General features: G+C 37.0%; 1 protein-coding gene across 2 annotated transcripts in view; it reads right to left on the reverse strand.

Moving 5' to 3' along the window:
* MIPEP (mitochondrial intermediate peptidase) overlaps positions 1-19,753 on the reverse strand; it is a 172,022-nt gene that overhangs the window by 50,363 nt on the left and 101,906 nt on the right. The window lies entirely within an intron of this gene.

Below are 19,753 nucleotides of genomic sequence, written 5' to 3' on the forward strand. Positions count from 1 at the left end.
TAGGATTAAAGTGTTTGGTGGATTCCTAGGATCAGTATCAATAGGTTAATTTGAGATTACTCCACCACAGTGACCATGCTTGTCACTCACTCACTCCTGAGACAAACCAACTTCCAGCTGAATTCTCTTATTTCAAATAAGCCAGCTCAACAGCATTTAGTACTACTCGACTTTCTTTCAATACTATGCTTTTCTAAACTAAGCTGTGGCTGTATATTATTCTCCAAAATCTTTTTGTGTATTTCTTTATCCACTTTAATTTAAATTCAATATAGCACTGGTTCAACATTTTAGAGGATATACTAAGTTTTAAGAGGGAAAATGAGTTAGAAAAAGTGGTTATGAAATAAATGTAAACTATCATTTGATTTATAGACCTCCATTGCTTTCATTTGAAGGACTTAGCTCTGTGAAAGAGTTGTTTAGACTGTACTTTGGCTTAAGTGGAAAAAAGTTATTGCTGAAATTGTATAAATCATTTCAAATATTGTTTGATTTTAGCTTTTAAGTGTCTGAGTTTTTCTAAATGTTCTGAGAAAGGTTGGTTCACTTTTCACTCTCCATAAATCAGCAAGTATTTCAAAGCTTCCCTGAGACACAGAAAAATATACACATGTGAAAAGAATGATTGCATCATCACTAAGTTAAGGATCTGAAGACAATGTACATTAAAGAAAGCAACTAACTGGGTGCTCACTTTTATAATTATTAAATATATACATTACAAATCGAGATGTATAAAGACACCAAGATAAACTACTCTCACACATTAATAACCACATTTGGTCATGGAAAGCAGTTAGAAGGGCACAAATCCGCCATAACGGTACTCAAGCAAGTAGCCCTGTGTGCATTATTACGGGCCCTCCGATGGCCTGGCAAATGGCTGTCCCACAGGAGCAGGGATCAGCCTCAAAGTCATTGACTAAAGAATGCTGAACACACAGATTCCCAACCATTTTAATGTATTAATTTGCTTTTCCTGCTCTTACCCATCCTACATGCAACTGATGAAATTATCATTCCCACACACCATTTTTATCATTTCAATTCTCCTTTTTCAATAATCACTTATTACACTGACAATACTACTACTACTACTACTTAACATTTGTTTTGTGTTTACTATGTGCTAGGCATTGGCTAAGTGCTTTTGACATATATTATTTCATTCAGTCCTCATAACAACGGTATGGGTTCAATATCACCATCTTACAGAGGAAGATCTGATGCTTAAGACTCAGTCCAGGTCATCTGATGCTAGAGCTCCGCACTCCACATTACTCCTACATCACCGATCATGTACAGCTACCCTCACCTTCCTCAGAGGAGCCTATTTTTGCTCATTGCTACTCCCCTAGACAGAACTTCAGCTTCATACAACCTGTTTCCACACATAACTTTCTCATTCTTGTCTTTGTAATCTGAATATGTGACTCTTGAACCTGGAATGTTCTCTTCTCTCAAACGTACATAGTAGCTCTCTTTCAAATCATAGATCAAACCAGAAACATTCCATTAAAACCATAAACAAAACCAGGATGCTCAACTTCTCTATTATTATTTAGCATTATTTTGAAAGTTCAAGCCACTGAAACAGTCAATGACATGTGGAAACATATACATATTGGAAAGGGGCAGCAAAAATATTATTTATATATGTTGCAAGATATATGAGATATATATAGATAGATAGATAGACAGATAGATCTGGAAAATCCCCCAAATCTAGTGAATAAGTATCAAAAACAGTAAGTGTTCATTAAGAATGCCAGCTACAAAATCAACAAACTAAAATAAATAACTTTCTATGTACCAATAATAATCAGCTAGAAAAAGGGGGGAGATGGGAATATATACCCATTCACAACAGCAAAAAAAAAAAAAAAAAAATCATAAAATAGGAATACATTTAACAAGATATATGAGGAACTTGCAAGAGGAACATTATAAATATATGATAGTATGAGAGGAATTGGTAGATAAATGGAATAGTGGAACAAAGGCACCTGTGTTAAAAACATAACCAACAATCAACAAAAACCTCCACAAATGATTATCCAGTCTGGGCAAGAACCCCTGAAATGGAAAGCTTAGAAATACATCTTGTTGTATATGAAAACTCAGTATCTCACAAAGGAAGGCTTTTCAAATCAGTGGGGAAAAATGCATTATTAAAAAACCAACGAGAAAAACAAAAGCTGGTTCCAAATCTCATACCTTATACCACCATGAATTTAAATAATCAAAGATTAAAGAGTGAAAAATAAAACCATAAGAGTGCTAGAAGAAAATATGGGCAAAATTTAAATATTCTTGGGTTGGAAGTTCTTTTTAAGCATGACAGGAAACTTTAAAAACTCTGATAGATTTAACTAAAAGTAATCACCACCACCATCAAGCAAACTAACAAAAATAAATCCTTCTGGATGTTAAAAAATCATAAAAGAAATTGAAAAATAACAAAGTGGGGAAAATATCTATAACAAAAAGGATAAAAGGTTAATATCCCTATAAAAATCAATAACAAAAAGATGAACAGAAACATGGGAAAATGAGAAAAAGAGGCAATTCACCCTCCACCTCCCATATAGATGGTAAAATATCATAGGGGAAGACGTTCGTTTTACTGGTAATAAAAGAATTGCAAGCAAAAATCTTACACTATTTGTGGACTACTGGATCAGCAAAAATTAAAATCAAATCAGCAATCAGGTTCGTCAAAGGAAACTATCTGGATTTCAGCATTGCAATTGGAATATAAACTGAGCATTTCTTTTAGCCCAGCAATCCCACTCCTAGGAATTTATTTTAAGGATAGAGTAGTCAAGTGCACAAAGATACACCCATTCACAGGGTTATCTGCAATGCTCCTATAATACTGAAAAATGGGCTCAGAACCTTGAACAAGAGTTGGGGCTAGGAGACTAGGGTTCTGGGGCAGAGTTCTGGAGTGAGAGAGGGAACATGAGCCCCAAATGGGCCTGGGAAAACACACTAGGGGTGAGGCCACAGCTGGGCATGTACGTAAGTGTCAAGCATACTGTCCACTCTGCACAAAGTATCAACACATTTGGAAAACATTTCATGAACAACAATGAACAAAGTCTAAGCTACACTTCACGGAGGATTGAATTTAATCCTAATAAATAGACATATGAGACTTCAAGATGATTTGGGAAAATAAGGGACTCATACTACATAGCTTCAAATTAATTCATTTTCATTTATTAATGTCATGCATAAGTTTTATCCAGGCAAACAATACATTTTCTCTTTCTTCTATGCTCTCCATGGCATTTCTGCACAGTGCTCTGCAATGAAAAACTGGTCAATGTTATGAAGGGCCTGGTTATCACTCCAAAAGCTCTCTCTTTCAGGATGCATCTTTTCTGAGGCAAGAGAGTTTGCATTCTTAACCTCCAAGATCACTTAAGAGGGAAAGTATTTAGGTTCTAGGGGAGTGAATTTTATATCCAGAACTAAAGCCATGGGGAAGGGGAATTTCTACTCTCAACCTCATTTAAGCTTAGCCCTGCTGCTTCATCTCAGTTCGGCTGCCCAGGTCTAAAAAGGGCCCATATGATCATTGTCATTTCAATTATCTTTACCTTTTTGACGACACATAGAGAATTGGATGCCCATATCATTGGAAGCCAACTGAAGGTGCGGGTGTGTGTGTGTGTGTGTGTGTGTGTCCTTTTGATTTTACAAGGAATATATGCTCATTATAGAAAAATTGGATATAATGAAAAATATAAAAAAGAAAATGAAGCTCACCCCTAATCCATGACTGTGTGATACACATTTGTCAATATGTTAAAGTTCTCTTCAGTCTGCTTTCAAAAGACGAAATCACTCTATCTACAATTTTATATCCATTTTCACAAACCTGATTTTAAGAATTCTTTGTAAACATTAATGGCTGTATATTATTTCATCGCAGGATTACATTAGTCAGGATATGCTAAGTTATGATGCAATAACACAAACCCTAAAATCTCAGTGGCTCCACACAACGAAGATTGGTTCCTTGAGCAGATGACATGTCCCTTGCAGGTCAGCAGGCTCTTCTCAAATCATCAGCACTTAGGCATTCACGCTTTTAGGATCTCTGCCACCTGGAATGTCATTGGTTGCTGGGCCAAGGGGAAGAAAGTGTGGACAACTGCACAGGAGCTCTTAAAGGCTGCAGCCTAGCAATGACGCACGTCACTTCTGCTCCGTTTCTTTGGTCAAATTAAGTCACATGGTCACAACTACCTGCATGGAGCAAGGAAGGGCAGTTCTACCAAGCACCATAGAAAGAAGTGGAACGTTAGTGAAGAGGCCTGATGACAACCACATGGGCACACCACAGTTTGCTAACCATTCCTTGAATGTTGGACTCTTTCCAATTTTTTGTAAATGTAGTGTTTATCAGGTATAAAGCTTTATTTGGTTTTCTATTTATTTCTTTAGAATAAATTCCTAAATGTTACATTATTGGCTTAAGAGCTTTGTAAGCTCTTCATGTTCTTGATCCCTCCTGCCAAACCAATTTATCCTCCTATGAACAAATATAAAAATATCTATCTCAGTCTACCAATACTGGCACTAGTATGTTGTCTTTTTATAAAATATTTATTAATTTGATAAGTGAACATTTTGTTTCACTGTTATTTCCATTTGCATATTTTTGTGTGCTAGGAAAGTCAGACAATTTTTCATATATATATATATATATATATTAATCATTTACATTCTCCACTTTTGTGACTGATGTTTTATGTTCTTTGTCCATTTTCGTATTGGGGAGTGTTGAGATTTTGTTGTTATTCTTCTGTTGTTTTTGCTGTATTTCTATGAGCTCTTTAGCAGCAAGTGTAAACCATTTGTCATAAATGTTACAATTTTTAAAAATCAGTCTGCTTGCCTATGCATTTTATTCATGTTTTCTGAGAGAAATTCAAATGCCTGTGATCAAATCTATTACTGTTTTCATTTGTGATTTCTTCCATTTCTTTTTAACTTACTCTCCTCTAAATGAAAGAGATATTTGCCTATATATACCATTTTTAATAACTTATTTTTTTCTATTTAAATGTTTACACTATCTGGAACTCATTTCACAACAGTAAATTAGTCTAACAGAGAGAACTCCAGTCCCAAAGTCAGGCAATATGTATACTAATTCTGGTAAATATGTATACCTAATTTACCTTAGGTAAATTAGTTAATCATCACTCCATTCTGTCCCTACAACATAACTCCAAAGTGTGGAAAGGTTCTTAGTTTCAGTACAAAACTGAAGGGGCATCGTGGCCTCTGCGATTAACCAGAGTATCAGGCACAAATAAATAAACAAAAATACAATACTTTTATTTTGCAAACTAATGTGAAAACATGTCTCATTTTCCATGCCTTTCTCTTGAACTCTCAGTTTCTCCAGTATGATTGGTTTTGAGCTTTCCTCATCCAACTTCCATACACTCTGAGAGGGACCAACCCTCCACCAGCCTCTATCTGCCAATGTCGGGGGAGCCCCAGAGCACGGCGTGCTCTGCCAAGGCTCCCACCCTCCCTATGCCCACCCCTCACAGCTCCACCACCATTATCTGTCTTAAGACCACCTGCCCTATTTATATCAGTTACCATAGGAAGCTCTGGTCTCGCAATAGCTCTGTGTATCTCATTTTCTGACCTCTTCTTTCTTCTCCCCATCTTCCACTGAGCTTTCTGGAATTCAATTATCAGCAAAATCATCTGTATTTTCATCTGCCTTCTTTGAATGTTCCCTTCACTTTTTTTTTCTTCTAACAAAAACTTGGGTCTCCACTGAGAATCCTACTTCCCTTGCAATCTTTTCAAATCCCTTGTATCATTGGGCTTGGAGGTGGGGTAGGTGTTTTCTCTGTTTTTCATTGCCAGTTCTAGACCATTCTCCCTTCCTCCTCCTTAAAGATATTCCAACTTTGATTTTCCTGAGAGTGGCCTAGGACAATCATTATCCTTCACTATGCAGTCATCAGCTAGAATTCCAGTCATTCCCATCCATTCCTTGAAGATTTTTTACTTCTGCTCTACTTTCACTCTCACCAGTTACTCCTGTTGTAATTTTGCTGATATCTATGACCCCATAGCTAATCTTTCAAATGCCCTGTGTAGTAGAAAGAATAATGCCCCCTCCCACCAAGATGTGATGTCCTAATCTCTGGAACCTGTGAATGTTACCTTACACGACAAAAGGGACTTTGCAGATGTGAATAAGTTAAAGGTCCTGAGATGAGATTATCCTGGGTTATCTGGGTGGAACCTAAATGTAATCACAAGGGTCCTTATGAGAGAGAGGCAAGAAGGTCAAAGAGGCAAGAAGGTGCTGTGAGAGGGAAGCAGAGATTGGAGTGATGTGGCTGGAAGCCAAGGAATCCTGCCAGCCTCTAGAAGCTGGAAGATGCAGGAACGGATTTTCTCCTGGAGCCTCCAGAATGAACAAGCCTTGCTGCCACATTGATTTTAGCTCCTTAAGACTCATTTTGGATGTCTGACCTCCAGAACTGTCAGTGAATAAATTTTTTGCTGTTTTAAGCCACTAAGTTTGTAGTAATTTGTTACAGTAACAATAGAAAACTAATATGTATACTCTGGCCTCTTGATTCTTTGACCTCTCTCCTTTAGTGCTATTGTCCTTGGCCCTAACTCAGTCTCTCACCTCCATGATTACAACCTGGACCTTGTCATTACTATAACTGAAACCCCCCCATAATACCAATTTCAAATACTCCTTTCCTCAACTATCACCTCCTATCTTTTCCACTCACTCTCTCTAGTACCTCATCTCAAACCCCACTGGGACCTCAAAATCCACTGACCCTACCAACTGTTCACTATGCTTCAGCTCCCTCATGTGCTCACTGTTCTCTTTGCCCAGTTACATCCCATGGTCAGTCATTATAATCTTTGCATATACCCTCGAGTCCATTGCCTCCTCTTGCATCACTATACTCACCTGGCAAAACCACAACTCTGGTCAAAGCTCGACACCTGTACCTGCACAGTTGCATATGGCTGGGAAAAGCACACAACTATCTTGATGGGTCTTATTTCAAATTAGTGGCATTCACCTTAATGCTGTTTGGCAGCAAATTACAGATCTCACTCTACTGACTCTCCCATTCTCGGGAATGACCACTTTATACCTTTCCTCTTTCCTCAGTACCAGCACCACCTTCCCATTCTCACTCTCAGCTGATGACTGTGCTTCCTATTTCACTGAACAAAGCAACCTGAAGGGAACTTCCACAAGTGTATCTATCCAGTGCCTGTATCTTTGCTCATATGCTCTATAGATGACTATCTGTGGTCCCAGATAGCTCAGGGCCAATCTTCCTCACCACAAAAAAAGGAAATAAATAAATAAATAAATAAACAAAAATGAAATCAATCAAACCAAAAAAACCAACCTCTCTTTATACTGCACTCCTTCCAAGTCCAATTTCTCTCCTTTTCCCACAGGAAAACACCAGAGTTACTTATATTCACTGCCTCCAATTCCTCTCCCTCCATTTTCTCTTGAAACCCACTCCACTTAGTCTTTGCTCCTACCACTCCACTGAAACTGTTCTCATCCAGGTCACCAATGACCTTCATGTTGTTAAACCCAATGGTTAATTTTCAGTCCTCAACTCACTTGACCTAAAAGTACCATTTGATACATCACTCACTCCTCCTTGAAACACTTTTTTCAATTGGTTTCCAGGACATCGTGCTCTCTTACTTTTTCCTCCTACCTTATTGGTTTCTCTCTCTCATTCTCCTCTGTTGGTTCTTTCTCATTTTCCAGTCTTCTAAATGATGGCCCAGGGCTTATCTTTCAGAAATATCTTTTTCCATTTATACTCATTCTTAAGGGTGATCTCAACCACAACCTTGGCTTTAGATACAATCTAGGTATGGGTAACTCCAAACTGATGTCTCTAGCACAGACTGCTCCTTTGAACTTTGGACTTGTATACCCACCTACCTGCATGACATCTTCTCTTCTTTGTCTAATCAACACCTTAAACTTAGTATTTCTGAAAACTGATCTCCTGATCACCCTTAAGGACCTACTCTTCCCACAGTCTTCTCCATCTTAAGGGCAACACCATCCTTTTGGCTGCTCAGGCCAACACCTTTGCGATCATTCTTGACTCTTCTCTTACATTCCACATTCAATTTGTCAGTCCTCTGCTTGAAACCTTGCAACGGCTTCCTATTTCATCCAGATTAGAGCTGAAATCCTTACACAATGGGGACATTCACGTGGCCTATAAACATATGAAGAAGCGCCCAGTATCATTAGTCATGAGAAAAGTACAAACTAAAACCAAAATGAGATAATGCTCCACACCCCCAGCATGGCTGAAATTAAAATCAAGTACTGGACAGGATGTGGAGCAAATGGTAAATCCAGACACTGCTGGCTGGCATGTAACTCACAAGAACTACTTTGAACAACTGTTTGGCAATAGCTACATTAAAACTAAATAAAAGTATATCCCATATCACTCCTGGGTACACACTCAACAGAAACGAATGCTTACATCCACCAAAAGACATATACAAGAATAGTCATAGGAACTTTATTAATAATAGCTCCAAACTGGAAATAACTCAAACGTCCATCAATAGTGGAATAGATAAATAAGTTGTGGCATATTAAAAATGGAATACTTCAAAGCAATGAAAAAGAATAGATTACTGAAATATGCAACAAGATGGACAGATCTCACAGACATAATGTACGAAAGAAGCCAGACACAAAAGGCACTTCCATGAAGTTCAAAACCGGCAGAACTAGCGGTTACCTTGTGGGGAGTGTGTACTCACCGAGAGGGGGTTGCAGGGGCCTTCTGAGGTGCTGGAAATGTATATCTTGATCTGGGCAGTAGTTACAAAGGTGAATATATATACAAAATTTCATGGAGCTGTATATTAGGATTTGTGCACTTTATTAAGTTATGCATCAATAAAAAGGTAAAAAAAAAAAAACTTCAGTAAATATTTGTTGAGCACCTACCAAGCATAATTAACTGTGCAGGGCCCTGGAGAAATAATGAACACAGAAAGGCGCCTTGCTCTTATGTGAATTTCATTCCCATTGGAAAGACAGAAATTAATCAAATGACATGAAGAAATTATAAACTGGGATGACCAATATGAAGGGAAAGACCTCAGTTCTGTGAGAATGTATAATGGAGGAACTGACTAGGTCTGGAGAAGTGACATTTCTAACAGAGGTGGAGTGAGGAGAAAAGAGAGTGCTCCGGCCAGAGGGAAACAAGTGCCAAGACATGATGTCAAAGGAAGCAGGGTGTTTGCAGCTCGATGAAGCCAGAGTAACCGGACCACGCAGGAACTCGTGGGCGGCCAAGGCCTTTGGCCTTTAGCTTAAGAGCAACAGAAGCCACTGGACAGTTTTAAGCAGAGGCATATCATCATCAAATTCATATTTAGGAAAGATCTCACTGTTAGCTGTGTGGATTTGAGAGAAAAAAAGTAGATAAGGGGAGATTCATTAAGGAAGAATAGTAATCGTCCCGTCTAGAGTTAGCCCATCTGGAAGAAAAGGCAGGAAGAACAGTAAAGGAAGGGAGTTACTGAGAACTGCAGACTGGATGTATCTTTATATCTAACAGAAGTGATTCTATCTTTAAGTCAGTGTGTGAGAAACAACAGTGACACCCGGTGCCTCCAGGGAAAAGGGCCGAGGGCCAGGAGGACCAGAGTAGGAGGGAAACTTCATACTGTAAACCCTTTTACACCTTATGATTTTTAGTCATGTGCATATATTACTTACTCAAAATATAATTAAAACACAAAATTAACATTATTCAACTGGAGGCTTCCTTCTATTGCTAACACTGTTACAAGCACCTCTGGGTACTGTCACTCCAAGGAATAATAGTGAGCGCCCTGTGTCCTGCTCTCAGCTCACATTCATCGTGGATGAGAACATGGTTTACCTTAGAGAATCACCAGAGAAAAAGCTTTCTGAAATGTAAACAGTCTATAATCTAAAAGACACATGTGTATCATTTAAAATAGAAAGTTTACCTACTAAAGAAAGAACTTCTAATAGCTTGGATTTTTATTTCATTATATCTAGCCCACGTGAATTTGCAGGCAAAAAAAATGGTGTAGAACTATTTATGAAAACCAAGACAAAAATGAAAGTTGGTGACTTGGCTCAAAGGACTATATTATAAAAACAACTCCGGCAGTCATATAATTTCCTCATGTTTTAAATCAGTGAAATCTAGAGTCGCAGCTGTCCCACAAACTGAAACCATATAAATTTTTAGAAAATGAGTCAATCATGAGATTAAAGTTTCAATTTATAACACTTCTGTGTTTTAGTTACAAAGTCATAAATAAATCTAGCATGACAGAGAAGGTAAATATTTTCTCAGTTGTTTATGCAGCCAAAGAGGAAAGGAATTTAACATGCAATTAACCACTTAGGTTGTTCTAGATATGCACCATATGGTCTTTGTATTTTAAGGTAAGAAAAAAATAAATATTGTTTTGTTTAATCTAACATTTGCTTAGCAACATCAAATACTCTAAACTAGCACAACCTGGGCAGGACCTCCACGTCACAAAAGGGCCTTTCCATTTGTACCAGAGCAGGGGCGGAGGAATAGTAGGAAAAAAGAAAAAAACTAAAGAGGAGGAATGAGGATTTTTATCAAATAATTTAAGTTAATTTCTCTGGAGAGTGAGGAACTTTTAGGCACCTTGGCTCCAGTTCCACTGTTTAATAGACAGTATTTTTTTTACACATTAAAAAAAGAGACTTTTATGCCATTCTTTGAACCAACATCTGAACAAGCATGAGGTCAGAATAGCAAAGGTCAAAAGCAGACCTCAGCTTTGTATAAAAAGACTCCCATGTGATCAGTTTCTCTTACCAGCCTTTCTTTAAAAATAACTAATTAGAAGACATCTGATTGCCATTTTAATGTAGATGGTAGAAATCATTTAATAGATATTATTTATCTCCACGTTTTATCAATTATTCTAAAATTAAAGCTTTTAGAATAAAATCATTAACACTTGGTGCTACATAAAGTCAACAAGCCGTGATACAATTTTATATTAACTGAACTAAAATTGTGAAATCTCCTATGAAAAGCTTTTAAATAAATATTTAAAATTAAAAATATAAAAACAGTTTTTAATCTGAATACATAAACGTCAGGCATCTACATGGATTTTTATATATATACACACACACACACACACACACACACACACTCACATATATATTTTGAAGAAAGAAGTTCTTCAAAATTAACTATCAAGTAAGCAGGAAAGAAAATAAATTCTAGTAGTAATAAAGTCAAGTCTTAACACCCAAACTGTGTGTAGCAAATGCTATTTTCTCATGGTTTATTTTTCTTTGTTTTGAGACTACTAAAAAACAAAATGCAACTTCATACGGTAAAGTAAATACGGTAAGAATACTCTCAACATCTCTCTGCAATGTTCCATTATATTGATTTCATCTCCCTACTCCTACCTTCCCCATGGTTAAGAGGTCTGTGTGCAAGTTAATCTGGGATGAGCACGCTATATAAACAACTGGGCTTACCACTGGTTGCATCCCATCTCCCAAGTGGTAAATTAATGGTTGCTTTCCTTTGCACATATAATCATGACAACAGCAATGTCAGCTTAAGAATTTGCTCTAAAAATTGAGCAATTTCAAGAGGGGCAGCCCTCAAATTACACATAAATTCTACACTAAAAGTTCATTTATTAGTCTGTTATTTGGAAACTCAGAACACACATCCAAAACAAATGTTCTATAAATGATGTTCCAAGCTACGATATACTCAATGTAATCCTAAAATAAAAGAGCAGAGGATTATACTGTTATAATTATAGTAGTAGAAACAGAAGAGAAACTATGTTTAAAATTTTGTTTTTAGCTGGTACTTGAAAAAAAACTGTCCCAATTAGATCTTCTCCAATCACACTGGCAGATCTAGTGTGTGCCCACTGCTTAAATATGCGCAGGCATCTCTACTTGGATATTCTATCGTCACCTCAAACTAAACTCACCATCTTTGCACCCCCCCAGACCATAAGGTAGCCACCCCTCCTGTATTCCACGTTTCATTGAATGCCATCCCCATCCTTACAGGTGGCCCCGTTAAAACCGTGAGAGTCATTCCCTACTCCTCTTTTATCACCACCTTCCAACCTATCAGACACCAAATACCCACGTCTCTCTGATGGCTTACCTAAGCCTCTAAACTACTCTTCTATTCTGCCTAGCCACAGTTTTTTTTCTTTTGATTAACCTCCCAGTGTCTAGCCAGTGCTACGCCTCCACAAATGCTTGCTGATGCAAAGTCACCTCCTCAGCAAAGGAGAGGAATAATGCAGGAGCTTGATGAAAGCACAAGACACTCTCCTCATGGTATTTAAGGTAAGAAGCCTACCTCTGGAAATTAAAACTAGGGTTGCAACACAGCCTTTGTATTAGCTGTATTACGCATCAGAATGTCTCCTTCTCTCAGCTTTTAGGTTCAGTCGATCTGATCACAACTCAAAGCAATTTGTGGGGCTCCAGGAACATATCGCTTAATAGTGAAATGTTTGACAGGACAGCTAGACACAATGAAAACTATGTATACACACCCCTAAACAATCCATTTCTGACAGAGGCTCCAACAGGGCGAGGATTTTGGTCCTGTTTTATTCACTACTCTATCACCATCACCTAGACAGTGGACAGTGTATAGTAGGCACTTAACAAAAATATATTACAGATATAATACATCGTTAAAAATAACTTACAAATATTATCTATAATAATATAAATAATATAACTGAATTAATGTACAAATATATAAATTGGGATTTGGAAATAGTTTTCTTTATATTAAATAACAAAGGAAAGGGAGTTTGCTCTTTGATGTGTCTAAATTTAGCAAAATTTTCAGCTGTTTGTTCTAATAACAGGGTAAGCTATAGATAGAAAATTATACTTAGTGTGAAATATATTTATCACTTCTCTATAATTAGACTTAATAGAAATAAGCCTCAATAGGAATCAGTCTCCAGTAGCAGCAGCCTTTCCAAAATGATGCACCTTGAGCAGGTTGCAGCCAATCAGGTATGTTCCCCAATAAGCCTGCAGCAGCACACGCCCACCCAAAAAGATGTACAGGTAAGCAATGCGCACAAATCATATCAATCCCCATCTCCCCTTCCTCTGGTAAACTGGAATAATTGTTGTGCCACTTTTAATCAGTGTAGCACTGTGCCACTATAATATGAGTTTCCTGCTGGATACAGAAATGAAGCTTAAACATGGAGTGAATACTATTTACAAGAAACGTCTTCGTTTCACATTCTTTGTTGGTGTTTGTTCTAACAAGAATAATGACCAGATATCAACATATCATTCTATCCCAGTAATTGCTTTCCTAAAATAATTCTTTTATTTTAGTTTTAAGCAACTTTTATACCATCAACATAGTAAATGTTAAAGTATGAATGGATAAGAAAGACAATCTTCTCACAGTATTTTGCTATTTGCATGAAGTAAAGACTTACAGGTGCTCAGGACTTTCTTATTCTGTACACCTTACTGTTTTCAATTTGAGCTGGGTAAGTGACAAAGAAGCTCCCACTGGCAGCAGGACTTATTCAGAGAACACCGTTACTCTGAGAACAGCCACGTGTGAGACAGTTTTACCACCAAAGTTTACAAATCTACAAAATTTGTTCAAAACACTGCATCATTAACAAATCTGAAAAAACTGCAGTCTATTAGCAGAGTTGATTGTTCATGTTTTGAACTTGAAAAATACTCATTAGGACAGAATTGGAGGATCATAAGGCTAGAGAAGGGTTTTATCCCACTTTCCCTGACATGACTGTCTGCTTCATGACTGTCTGCTTCAGAGAGGTGACTGACAAAATAAAAATATAAACCTGGAATATTATAAAAATAAACACAGCATTTTCTACTCTTTGAATTAGAAATGGGGGAGATGCACAATCATTTGGAAAGAAAATAATCTCAGAAGAGATGGTCATTAATATAAAAACAAAACTCTAAAGAGAAGTGCTAACAATAGAAGTCTAGTCTGTTGGCATACACTGTAAAACTGCCCTCTATTCACAACTAAGCGCGCACTTTTGGATTTCTAGCATCAAACTACTGTGAGACGGAACAGCAAGAAAAGTGCAAATTAAGTTTGTCCATATGTTGTACAGAGTATTTTAGTACTCACATAAATATTAATAAATTGCTGATATAATAAGGCTATTTCTTCACTTGAATAATAAGCATCCATTATTTATTGTGGAATGTTGACGGAGCTGCCCCTGTTCAATAGTTGCATAATATAAGTGCAGAGTTTTCCAAAACACGTCCTACACAGGGCTAGGTGCCTAGAAATAAACCATGAAGACTTCCATGGTTAATAAGTCAGGGAACAGAGCACTAGACTCATAATGTTCATTAGCACGTTGCAGATTCTGAGAAGTCCCGCAGTGGAGAAGCCCGGTTAACATTATTTAAACCAGGGTCTGGGGAGGGCAAAAGAGGTAAAGGGGGACATTGTGTGGTGACAGATAGAAACTAGACTTTTGGTGGTGAACATAATGTAGCGTATACAGAAGTCAAAATATAACGGTGTACACTTGAAATTTATGTAATGTTATAAACCAATGTTACCTCGATAAAAAAACAAAAACAAGGGCTGACCCAGTGGTGTAGTGGTTAAGTTTGCGAGCTCTGCTTCAGTGGCCCGCGGTTCGCAGGTCCGGATCCCAGGCATGGACCTATGCACCACACATCAAGCCATGCTGTGGCAGTTGTCCCACATATAAAGCAGAGGAAGATGGGCACAGATGTTAGCCCAGGGCCAATCTTCCTCAGCAAAAGAGGAGGATTGGCAACAGATGTTAGCTCACGGCTAATCTTCCTCACCAAAAAAAAAAAAAAAAAAAACCAAAATAAAAAACAAAAAAACCCACACAAAACATTATTTAAACCGGTATTTCTCAAACATAACTGCTGGGACACTTTTTTCCCAAGATGAGTTATTAGCGCATTTAGAGAGATGCTAATACAGATACAAACAATCACTGTCTAAAAGTTTAGATCACATTACATACATATAATTTGAACAGACCCTATAATCATTATGAATACTCTATAGGTTGTTGTTTAAATTATATTTTCCTTTTCTCACTGTTCAATTTGAGGGAGTAAAATAATTCATTTGAGAGAAAGAATTTCTGGAGATAAGTTTATAAGGGGAAAAACTGTCACTCTTTTGGTCTGCACGGGAAGACATGATAAAGTCACCGTCTACTCAATAGTCATGTTTAAAAACTATGCTATCATTCTTGATTCATACTTCTCACTCATCACCCCACCCTCCACATCCAGTCCACTGCCTACCCTTATTGATTCTACCTTCTGCACTGTTCTCAAATCCATTTCAATCTTTCCTCCTCTATCGCCACCATCCTAGTTCAAGCCACCATCGGCTTTGCCCAAGCACTTGAATAACTTCCCAGCTGGTCTCCCCAAATCCATTCTTTACCGCATACATTGAAGTCAAAATAACCTTTTAACATTTAGAAATATTTTCTACATACCAAGAATATATTTCTACTAATAAGGAAGAAAGAATGACAAAATTATCAATAATATACCTACTAATAGGTTTAAGAAATAAAATATTTCTAAGACTTCTGTGATCTCATTCCTTGTTCTAGAGGTAAGCACTATCTGAATTTTGTGCTTACTACTCCTTTACTTTTCTTTATAGTTTTACTACATATATATATGTCTGTGATAATGTACTACTTAGTTTTGCATGATTTTCAACTTTATTATAAATGTGCATAGTTTAATTCTGAAACTCACTTTTTTTAACTTTATAATGTCTGTTAAGTTTATCATCTGTATTCCTCAGTTTCCACTGCTGAATAGTATTCTAGCTGATGAATATGCCACAAATTATGTATTCATTTTCCTGTTGACAATCACTTGGGTTCTTTCTAGAATCCTACCTCCCCTTTTTCTCCCATTTATAAACAATGCTGTTATAAACCTTCCTATGCTTAATACCTAGTATATAAAACAACGCTTTCTCTAGGTTATACATAGGAGTTGAATTGTTGGGTCACAGGGTACATCCATCTTCAACTTTAACAGATAATGCCCAATTGTTCTCCAAAGCGGTCACACCGAATATACACTCCTGCCCACACGTGTGAGTGCCTGTGACTCCATACCCTTATCAACACTGGGTACCGTCAACTGCTTTATTTTTTTGCTGAACTGGTGAGAGTAAAACAGTATTCTAATGTGGTTTGAATTCGCACTCCCTGATTAATATGGTGGTCATTATGTACGGCTCATTGCATGTCCATGTCTTTTGCCCATTCAAAGCACTTAAAAAATATTCCTTTTCCAAGACAGTACATTTTATATTACGTGGTTTTTTTACCACAATAAAAATAAGTAACTAAATGAAGGAAAAAAATATCCTTTTCCAGTGATATGTGTTGAAAATCTCTACTTCCAGTCTGTAGCTTTTCTTTTGACTAATTTTTACATGCTTTTTGATGAACAGAAGATTCAAATTTTAATATCATTGAATTTATCAGTCTTGCTTTATGGTTAATATTGTATTTATTTTAAATTGTAAATAAGATATAAGATAGTCTGAGCAAGTATAAAAAGGGACTATCAGAAAGACTTTCTTTTGCATTATCTTCTAAAAATTTAGAGCTTCACTTCTTACATTTGGGTCTTTACCCCACTCTATTCTTGTGTGCAGTATGAGACTGAGATCCAAGTTTCATCTTTTCCACAGGGATGATCAATCGCTACAGTGCCATTTTAAAAAAAGTCCCTTCTTTGCCCACAGATCTACAGCGTCACCCAGCTTATGCTCAAGAGTCCATAAACGTGTTGAGTCTGCCCCTGGGCGCTTGGTTCTGCTCCACTGTCCCATTTATCCATCCCCACCCCAGTGTTACATTGTCTTAGTCCCTACAGCTTTATTTGAACACTAATCCCCACTAGACAAATCCATCAACTTGCTGCTGCTCTTCAAAATTGCCCTGGCCATCCTTGGGCCATTGCTCTTTCATATAAAATTGTATAATCAGGGGCCAGCCTGGCGGTGCAGCAGTCAAGAGTGTGCGCTCCGCTCCAGCCGCCCGGGGTTCGCAGGTTCGGATCCCAGGAGCACACCGACGCACCACTTGTCAAGCCATGCTGTGGCGGTGTCCCATATAAAGTGGAGGAAGATGGGCCCGGACGTTAGCCCAGGGCCAGTGTTCCTCAGCAAAAAGAGGAGGCTTGGCAACAGATGTTAGCTCAGGGCTAATCTTCCTCACAAAATAAAATAAAATAAAATAAAATTGTATAATCAGCTTATTAGGTTCAAACAAAAAATCAAATAGAATTACATTACATTAAATATAGATTAATTGGAGAAAAATTAGTATCCTTCTGATATTAAATCTTACTATCTATAAATACAGTTCAGTTCTTCATTTATTTAGGATTTTGAAGATAAAGATAATACACTTTTTTTAATAAGTTTTTTTAGTAGGTACCTCATACTTTTTGTTACTATAACGGTATCTTTAAATTTTTTTTTCAGTTTGTTGATGGTAAACAGAGATGGAATTTTTATATATTGATTGTTTATCCAGAAAAGTTGCTAACATCTCATTAATTTTAATAATTTATCTGTAGATACTTCTGATTTTCTCAGCAAACAATCATCTCCAAATAGTGACAGTTTTGATTCTTCCTTTACAATGCTTCTATCTTTTCTTTTCTTTGTTTTATTATCCTGACGAATGTTGCACTGAAGAAGTCCAATGGGCATCCTGGTTTTATTCTTTATTTTTGTGGAAATGTTTGTTATAGGCTTAATGATGAATGGACAAATGAATGAGGACATGCAGAAGTTTCTAAGTAGGAAGAATAGAGGATTTGTGCAAATCTAAACAAACTCTCAGATATTAAAAAAAAAAAAGACAAGCCTTAAAACAAAGTCTTTCTTTTCTAAGTGTAGCTATGCTTCTTCTAAAGACCTCTCAAAACAATTTACACAAAGTGCTATGGCCACTGACAATGAACAGGGGAGATAATCTCAGTGAAGAGATAAATCTTTATATTTTCTCAAAAGGAACTAGGACAGGATAGAGGACTTAATAACATCATCCCTCCCTTTAATTAAAAATAATTTACTGATGGTTGATTCAGAATTTGGTTGCCACTGTTATCTTATCTTTGTATATTTAGTCATTACACAGAAGAAACCTGGATGGGAAGGAAGTGTGAGTTCTCTTCTGAAAGGAGGCATAGCTACATCTTTATGAGACTGAAGAGAAAGAAAGGCAGGTGCAAGCCACTCAGCCAAGCAGAAGTTCTGCAGCTTTAGGAAGCATCCCAGTTCCTCCTGATCTGGGTCTTCCTATGACTTTACTACTTACTGGTTATGTTGTAACCACACGGAGTTTAAGTCACATCCATTTCAAAACTAAGCGAAGAAGAATATAAAATGAGCACAAAAACACACGAGCACAGAAGCACATGAATCAGGCAATGTTCCGTAAACTGTAAAAAGCTATTAAAATCTAGGTAATTGTTATTATGATTTATTCCACTGATAAATTGTTAGATAATTCTTACTACTACAAATTTTCACTAATACAGATAATCCAGAGCTCAACAGTATACAGCATTAGAACAATAAATTACACATAAGGTCAAAAATAGGTAGGTAGTATGACTAGCATTATATGTATGGAGATGATTAAGCTTCTAAGATGATCAAAACTGTTGATAAGGAGTATTATGAAGACAAAATACCCTGTTACTTTACTTTTCTGGTAAATATGAAAATATGCATGTCTGAGTGTTAAGACCTGAAGATCTAGTGGACAATTATAGCTTACTGATTAACTTAACAATTTAGCACAACATGTGCTGGTATCCAATAAAACCACATTTATTTGGCATTTTACAGTTTACAGAGTACTTTCAAATTAGCTCTCCTTCTATTAGACTGGCTAAGCTAGAAGGATATAAACACAGACCTACTGGTAGCTACCACACTACGTATTCAGGGCAGCCTATCTGAGCATGAAACAAGTCCAGAGAAAAACAGAGCTGAGAAACATTTCTAACAATATTGTGTAAGAACCAACTAGATCCAATTTACCTGAAACCAGATATAGCCCTACACCTTTCAGTTACGTGACTCAATAAATTCCCTTTCCTGCTTAAGCCAAGATGAACTGGGTTTCTATGACCTGCAACTAAGAGAACCCTGAGTAACATGAGTCAGTCACATTACTAACTGCATCAGCCAATGCTCTTTCTACCATACTCAGCGTTCTCACAGGAACTTTGAGGAAATGAAAAAAGCATGACTTTAGAGGTTGGTTTTGAATTTCAACACAATTACTTACTACCTAAATGATCTTACACAAGACATAATGTGTATGATCCTCAATACGAGCCTCAAAGATGAGGATAGTATCTAATTTATAGAATTGTTCTGAGAGTTAAATTAGAGATTTTTCTTTTTTGCAAAGCAATTAGATAGAGTCTAGCCAGTAGCACTTAATAAATGGTAACAACACTCCTGCTCTCTACCCTGACAGGGCACTAAATGAGATAAGATATGTAAAACATGTTACAATCGCTGATACAAATAAGGTA

Source organism: Diceros bicornis, chromosome 9, assembly GCF_020826845.1.
Source record: "Diceros bicornis minor isolate mBicDic1 chromosome 9, mDicBic1.mat.cur, whole genome shotgun sequence".
Lineage (NCBI taxonomy): Eukaryota > Metazoa > Chordata > Mammalia > Perissodactyla > Rhinocerotidae > Diceros > Diceros bicornis.